Below are 7,980 nucleotides of genomic sequence, written 5' to 3' on the forward strand. Positions count from 1 at the left end.
TCTCCTACAGCAATGCAACAACTCGTTTTATTAGGACAGATTGAAATGTCACAAATCGTCAAATCAAGCTATTACCCAACTTTTGCTTTTATTTTCTAATGGACTAACACAGTTCCTGATTCGTGTCCTTTTCCTCCGTTCTGCTTTCCCCCTTTTTTAATTCTCTACTTTCCCTTTTTGGCTTGAAGTTTCCTTTAGGACCACACAGCTGGGGTGGATGTGTGACCCAGCTGAGTGTTTCTCAAACCTTTCCACTTGGCCCCATTTCCCCTACTAAACTGATGCTACTTAGCTATATTCCCACCCCATTCCTGTACCAAAGAGCAGACAGAAATTGTGCATAGCCATTCTGGCCTGTAAGACAAAAACCACAAGTCAGTAAGATGATATCTTTTATTAGGCTCAACAAAGAAGTCACAGCAAGAAAGCAAGCTTTTCAGTTCCACAGAGTTCTTCTTCAGACCAGATGTTCAGTAAAAGACCAAGACAGACAGAGGGGGCAGGGGGAAAATGTTTCCAGGAATAATGAATCAATTAGAGATTCTTCTGACAGATTCTTCTGACATTTTTAAAATATGGCAGCCATCGACCAGGGACGCTGAAGCAGTTTCCTGCACTGAGTGGGGGGTGGACTAGAAGACCTTCAGGGTCCCTTCCAACTCTATTACATGGTGCTTTGGATCCTCATCGTTATACATAAAACCACATTCTTAAAGTGTATGGAATTCATGTGCATAGTTTGCCAATGCACATAAAATTTTCTTTAAAAGTTTTAAAATGTTCTTGTATTGCTTTTAATGTTGTATTTTATTTTAATTTTTTAAATGTTTTGATTGCATGCTTTATTCTATTGGTGTGTTATTTTAAGCTGCCCAGATAACAATTTGTTATGGGGTGGCTAACAAATAAAGTTTGTTTATATTATTAATAGTTGTTATTATTGTTGTTGTTGTTGGAGAGGAAGAAGATGTAGGTGAGGGTAAACAATGGGAAAAGGTGCAATAATTTCAGCTGTATATACTTAGACATAGTTTGAGTAGGGGCTAAGGTTTAGTAGCCTGATCCTATGCATGTTTCCTATAAGTAACATCTGAGTCCATGGGACAAACTTCCAGATAGGCACGCATTGGATCACAGCCAAAGGCAGCAAACAGATCAATTAGAGGATTACAATTTTTAAAAAGAAAAAAGGGACTATATTCATCTTACCAATATATATATTTTTAAAATTCAAACCAATTTAGTAGAAAGTCACCAGAATTTTACAAAAATAAATTATTTAAAACTTAGCATGAAGATAGCAACTTACTTCTGAGGAAACCTATGTGAGACTGCAAAGCACCCAGGCCACCTCCCCCAACTCTAACCAAAGCACTTTCCCAATAAGACGGACAGGATCAAATTGGCTGCCGAAGTTGACTGGATGAAACCAGGCAGGTCGGTAGGGGCTGCCTGCAGAAGGGGTGTGAACGGGCCCTTCAAGAGGTCGATCTGCATGAGAAGCGCAGGGCTTTGGGCCATGCAGAACTGCCAAGGCGGAATCTGGCCCACACCCCCACCCAGCTCAAAAGCAGCTCTAGGCCACCGGGACATACAGATAAATGGTCTCCCAGCACAGTAACGTATACGGTATTTTTGCATCACAAGCATCGGCAGATCATAAGCCTGTTTTAAGAGTACCACGGGTAGACTTCTCGTACTTTTATGTGGACAGCAAAAATGAAGACAGGAGAAGAAGAGAAGCCATAATTATTACAAGAAAACACATCTAAAGAAAGACAAAAATTATGAAAGGTTTTTTAATTTTTCTATTTTTTGAACCAAAAACGTTCTCCCCGAAAGGAGGCGCACCGCTCCTGGAAACACTGCAATACCAGGTCGATGCATGGAGCAGACGGAGCAAGCTCCTATTCCACTTCCCGATACCAAAAATCCAAATAATACATTATTCTCAAATAGAGAATATATCAGAGATTAGACTGATAAGAACAGAGACTACACTTGATCTTAGCCATAAGGCCGAGAAGCGATGGCTAAGCGCTCTTCAAACCTCCAATTTGTACCCATTCCTCTGCTCTTCCAGGACTCCGAGAGCAACGCGGCACCCTGAGCGGCCCAACCCCACAGGCGGGGAAATCGCGTCCACCTTCCCGCTAGAGACAGCCCCAAAACTCTCCTCCGTCCCCTTTAAGATACAGTCTCTTTGGAAAGCCACTTTTAATCCCATAATTTGTCGATTTTCTGGCACTTTTCAGCTTCAGCCTGGACTTCCTTCCGCAGCTTCAGCAGCCACTGGCCTGAAATCAGCATAAGGCAGCAGCATGCTCCGTTAACCCTTTCAGCACCCGCAGAGGCGCTAGGCGTTTCGCTCCCGGAGAAGCGAAGCAAAAGCAACCCAGAATCCTGTCACTTTAAGGGAGCAACACGTGTCTTTCGACAGAGGCGTTTGTAGACTCTAGCACGCTTTGTTGGATGCCAGCTGAAGAACTGGAACATCTGAGATCCTTCGGGAAAGCCGCGCCGGCGGAGGAAGCGCTGAAGCTGAGAAGTGCCCGTCAAGAGAATCTACAGTGCAGGGGGGAAAGTTATACGTGACATCCCAGCGGTGCATTTTCGACTTGAGTGCGGAGAATTATCCCGTGGCACACATCCATTCCTTCCCTGTCTTCTAGTGTCATCTGTCACTGCTGCTTTCTCGCCCTGCCCTGCCTTCGGCCACCTCTCCTCCGGCTCTGGTCCCCCACAGCGGGAGGCTCCGTCCCACTCCCTCCAAGCAGGCTCCTCCCTCCGTTCTAGGGAAAGACGACAGCCAGGGCCTCGGCTTCTGGAAGGGAGCGCCACCAGGTAGAGCAGCGACACCGCCAACCCAACAAGCCCATTCAGGGCCCCCCTTGGTCAAAGGAGGCGGGGCCGCGGGGGTGGAGGGCGGAAAGGAAGACCCTTGACTGGAAGACCCTTTTCGTTTGCAAAAGATCCCACCCTTTCAGCAGACATACCCAGGGCAAGTTTGCCAGATAACATTCGGCATACTGTACAGTCTTTGTGGGCGAGTGACAGCAGTCTGAAAACAAAGGGAATGAACCATGGCATATGGGGGGGGGAGAGAATGGAGGTAAGGGAATGAACCATGGCATATGGGGGGGGGGAAGAGAATGGAGGTCTGGGAAGACAAAGGGGTGCTTGTCTAGTCTGCAGGAAGGCCCGATGAGAAGAAAGAGGCAACACCCCGGGGGCGAAAGGAAACATCCGCGGGGATTCGAACCTGGCAACCTCTGGCTTGCTAGTCAAGTCATTTCCCCGCTGTGCCATGAGGCGGCTATTAGGGGGAGAGTCAGTCCATTCCAAGCGGGAGTTTAAGGCCCTTGCTTTGGGGACAGACTCCGAGCAGGTCAGCATGGCATGCCTACTAGGAAGCACTGCCCCAGCACATACTTCCCGGCACAGCATCCTTGAAATGACACTGGGGGCGGCGCGGAAAGACCTGCTACTAAGCAGCTTTGGACAGAAGTTGCACCAAGTGACCTGTACAAGGCAACCCTGGAGAAGAAACCAGGCAACATCATCTCACGTCATCAGCGGTGTTTCGATGCAGGCAGAAAATACGAGGACTCCTAGAGGAGGCTTCTTGGACGACTCAGATGATCACCAGTCCCAAACGAGGCACAGAAAAGAGAGACAATTCAGGCAGGGTCACAGCCAGAACGACTCACGCACACTGCTGCGCGCACAAAGCACTAGAGCAGCAGGTCTCGACTGATGTTCGTGGTGGGGCCAACCTTGCCAGAACCTGGCGCCTTCCCCGCTCTGCTGCTTCTGCCTCCTCTCTCCAGCCCCGCCGCTTATGCCTGCTGTACTCACCTGCCTCTCCATCCCTCCGACCTTCAAATGGACGCCGCCGCAGCTCAGCTCGCTCACTCCCCTTCCCAGGCCGTCCAAACTCCGCTCAGCAGCAGTGGCGACGAGCTGGGCAGGTCGCGTGGAGTCCGGCACGGAGTGTGGGCATCATGGCTGGGAAATGGGTAAGCGGCAAGCGTGCACTGCACGGGACCCCTTTTGCACGTTCTAGCCAGACTGCTAGAACGTGCAAAAAGGCAGCAAGCAGCTGAGCCGTCAGGGAGGCAGCAGGGCGGGCACCCATGTGAAATGGTGTGTGCGCAATGTGCCACTTCAGCTACACACACACACACACACACACACACACACACACACACACACACACACACACACACACACAATCTTCCTCTGGTGCCTTCCCCACCCAAAGCGCCATGCATGCAAACCTGGCAGGCATGCCCAGTGGGCACCTAGTGCATACTCCGGTGGGGCGATTCCTTTCTTGCACCCCAGGCCAGTCTCCAAAACTGCTTCCCGCCAACAACACCCCTTTCTAGTACTGCCTGTGTGAGTGCTGCTGCTCTCTGCTGGAAAGGCTGGACTCTCCCTCGCAGGGGATAGTGGAGAGGGTCTGGAGCAACAGTAAGCATCATTTAATAGTAAACAATTAAAACACTGCAGATAGGCAACAGTGACAGCAGTGCCATCCTGAGTTGCTTGCTTTTAAAAATTGCCTTATGGATGGATAACTGTCAATGCCACAAATTTCAAAGAGTAGCCACCCCACAAGGAGGGCTTGCCCCCCACCTGCCTCCCATTTTTGTTTCAGAAATCTAATATGTGGAACACAGCTTTACTTACTTTACTTTCAAGTAACATGCTCACAAAGCAGTGGACTTTATTCGGACAATTTGAATACAAATGGCCAGTCACACACAATGAGCAGCATCCAACAGCAAACCCTAGAATGAGACATCCATCATATCAACATACACACAAAATGCCTGGAGCCCTGCCAGACAGCAGTTTTACTTTGGAAGGGCACTTGTGCATTCACATATCCCCCAGATTTATGCTGAAGTCCCTGCGAGCTTAGCTACTGGAGAGCACTCCATACACGATTCCGGTTTTTCATTGCACATGTCCAGGGTAAAAAATTCTACTTTTTGCATGGGATTTTGGGGCAAATTAACAATATTCAATATGCCCCATATAATATTTCACCTCTTTGAATCACACGGTAAAGCCTGCTGTCTGGGAAAGGCCCTGGGCAAAGGAAAAGGTCTTTGCCTTGCACAAAAATTGTATGATTAATATGGAAACCTAATAATGTGAAGTTAATTTGTACAGTATATGTAACTAGAGTGGAAAGTTACCTGAAGAACAAACAACAAACCAGGCAAAGATCAGTGGGAGGACAATGAAAAGATAGAAATATTGATAGAGGAAAGGTCTTCATGATCAGGAATTGATGAGGAACAAGAAGACACAGTGTTCTGAGAAAATAGGATGGAGGAAACAATAATAGTTTTTCAGATAAAGCAGGACTGTTTTCTGAAGAGAAGGATGCTCAAAACCAAAAGCAATTGACCATTGACCATAAAACATTCCAGCAACATTGAGAGAAGAGAGAGTAGTGCTGAATTTAGGCTCAAGCTAAGTATGCTACAGCTTAGGGCCTTCATGTTATGAAGGGCCTCTGACTAAGAACAAAAAATTGAATTTCCAGTTGTACATAATTGGTTGAAAAATAAAGGAAAAAGGGAACCAAAGACTCTTAACACAGACATTATCATTCTGACAAGACAAAAATACACATATATGGCCACATATCTATTATATTGAGTTTATAAATCTGTACGGAGTGATGCACTGGATGTTGGGGCTTCTGACTCATTTTGAAATGCTATGGGGCCTTTTAAGCTTGACATAGCTTTGGGCTTCAACATGTCATTATCCAGCCCTGGGAGAGAGACCCCAAACTCACTCACTCACACCACCAGCAAGCTGAGACGACTCTCCTTGGGCTTTGGGCTGGCTACTCAGAGCATGGCTCCAACTAATTTGATAACTGTGTGCATGAATGGGGCTGAATGTGACGATACCTATGGAAATGTAATAAAATAGCAGTATTACTGAAACAAACTTCTGTCTGACTTCTTCTCCCCTGTACCACTAAGAAAGCCAGCGTGGTGTAGTGGTTAGAGTGCTGGACTAGGACCGGGGAGACCCGGGTTCAAATCCCCATTCAGCAATACTAGCTGGGTGACTCTGGGCCAGTCACTTATCTCTCAGCCTAACCTACTTCACAGGGTTGTTGTGAAAATATAAACTCAAGTATGTAGTACACCGCTCTGGGCTCCTTGGAGGAAGAGCGGGATATAAATGAAAAATAAGAATAAGAATAAATAATAAAATAATAATAATAAGAAGAAGACCTGGCAATTTTCTGGTGGAGAATTGCATGTCTGGTGCGGGAGTCAGGAGGAATGCCAGTACTCCCTGGGGCAGCTAAGGGGAGTCAAGCACTGGAGGCAACTCTGCTCCTGCCTTTCCCTGGTCAGGACTTTCAGGGCAAGTAATCATGCAAAGGGCTTAATGTTGGGGTCCTCACCATGGGAACAAGTGTGCATTCATTTTTGCAAGGGCAGAATATAAATCAAACAAACAAACCAATCAATCACCCACACCCTGAAAATATAAATGCAGTAACTGGTTGGTTTGAAAAAAGCAATGCACCCCTGCAGTTAGAGGGCTAGTTTGTAAGGAGAGAAGAGCTGGTCTTGTGGTAGCAAGCATGACTTGTCCCCTTAGCTAAGCTGCAGAGGTGTATCTAGGGGAAATAGCGCCTAGGGCAAGCACTGAAATTGCACCCCCTGTCCAAACATCTGACACCCATCTTTCAGATAACTTTACTGTAATATCAGCTCAAAAATACAAGTCAAGCTTGTTAGTCTTTTAATATTTCAAAAACTGGCATGGCCTAGGTCAGGGGTGGGGAACCTTGGCACTCCAGCTGTTGTTGAACTACAACTCCCATCATCCCCAGCCACAATAAGAGTTGTAGTTCAACAACAGCTGGAGTGCCAAGGTTCCCCACCCCTGGCCTAGGGCCTCACAGAGGCCATTTGAACATGCATAAGTGGCCATTTTGTTTTTGGTGGCAATTTAATTTTTTTTTTTTCATTTTAAAAAAATGGTGCCACCTTCAAGTGGCGCCCAGGGCACATGCCCTGCCTGCCCCACCCTAGATACGCCCCTGCTAAGCTGGGTCTGCCCTGGTTGCATATGAATGGGAGACCACATGTGAGCACTGTAAGATATTCCCCTCAGGGGATGGAGCTGCTCTGGGAGGAGCATAAGGTTTCAAGTTCCCTCCCTGGCAACATCTCCAAGATAGGGCTGGGAGAGATTCCTACCTGCACCCTTGGAGAAGCCGGTGCCAGTCTGGGTAGACAATACTGAGCTAGATAGACCAATGGTATGACTCAATATACAGCAGCTTCCTATGCTTCCTAAGATATTCACAAAAGCAACAAAGCTGAATTAGGAACAAGATGAATGGAGTAAGGAAAAGATAAATACTAGTAGAAGAAGAGGACAAGAGCTCCATGGCCTGGGTGCATCCTTTCTTGCTTTCCTCTCAGGACACACTGGTCTTTCCTCCAGCAGAACGTGCAGATCCATTGTGCCACCTTTTGCTGGCCAAAGACCAGCAAAGTTAGTGAGCCTAGCCCTTGGGGACAGCTAGTAAGTCTAAGCCAATATAAGACTGCTTGCAGCCGGGCCTGAGCAGTTAATTTAATAACGCCTGCTTCCAAACACAGAGCTGCATTCGGGATGCAGCTGGGAAGTTGGAAGATGCCCCTTAAGAACTTTGACTGAACAACTTCAAAAGATTGAAAGTTCCCAGATAAAAGAATCGGGGCACCATTTAGCATCTGAGCTTGAGGTTTCGCCTGATATACCCGTAGCACTGCTGGGATGTTCTGAGTGCCTTTAGAGTAAAAAAAAAATTCTTAATAGCTGCAATGGATCTTTGAGCATTTGCAGTCACATACTCACAATGTGGACGCCAGGAATTCCTCGAATGGAATATGAGGCCCAGATACTTATATTTTTTAACTTGTTGAAGGCTCCTACCAT

General features: G+C 47.0%; 1 non-coding gene across 1 annotated transcript; it reads right to left on the bottom strand.

Moving 5' to 3' along the window:
- Positions 1-1,840: 1,840 nt before the first annotated feature.
- Positions 1,841-2,031, bottom strand: LOC128348335 (U2 spliceosomal RNA). The gene has a single exon (XR_008318085.1). It is a non-coding gene; the product is annotated as a U2 spliceosomal RNA (small nuclear RNA).
- Positions 2,032-7,980: the final 5,949 nt, after the last annotated feature.

The sequence above is a fragment of the Hemicordylus capensis genome, chromosome 2 (genome assembly GCF_027244095.1).
Source record: "Hemicordylus capensis ecotype Gifberg chromosome 2, rHemCap1.1.pri, whole genome shotgun sequence".
Lineage (NCBI taxonomy): Eukaryota > Metazoa > Chordata > Lepidosauria > Squamata > Cordylidae > Hemicordylus > Hemicordylus capensis.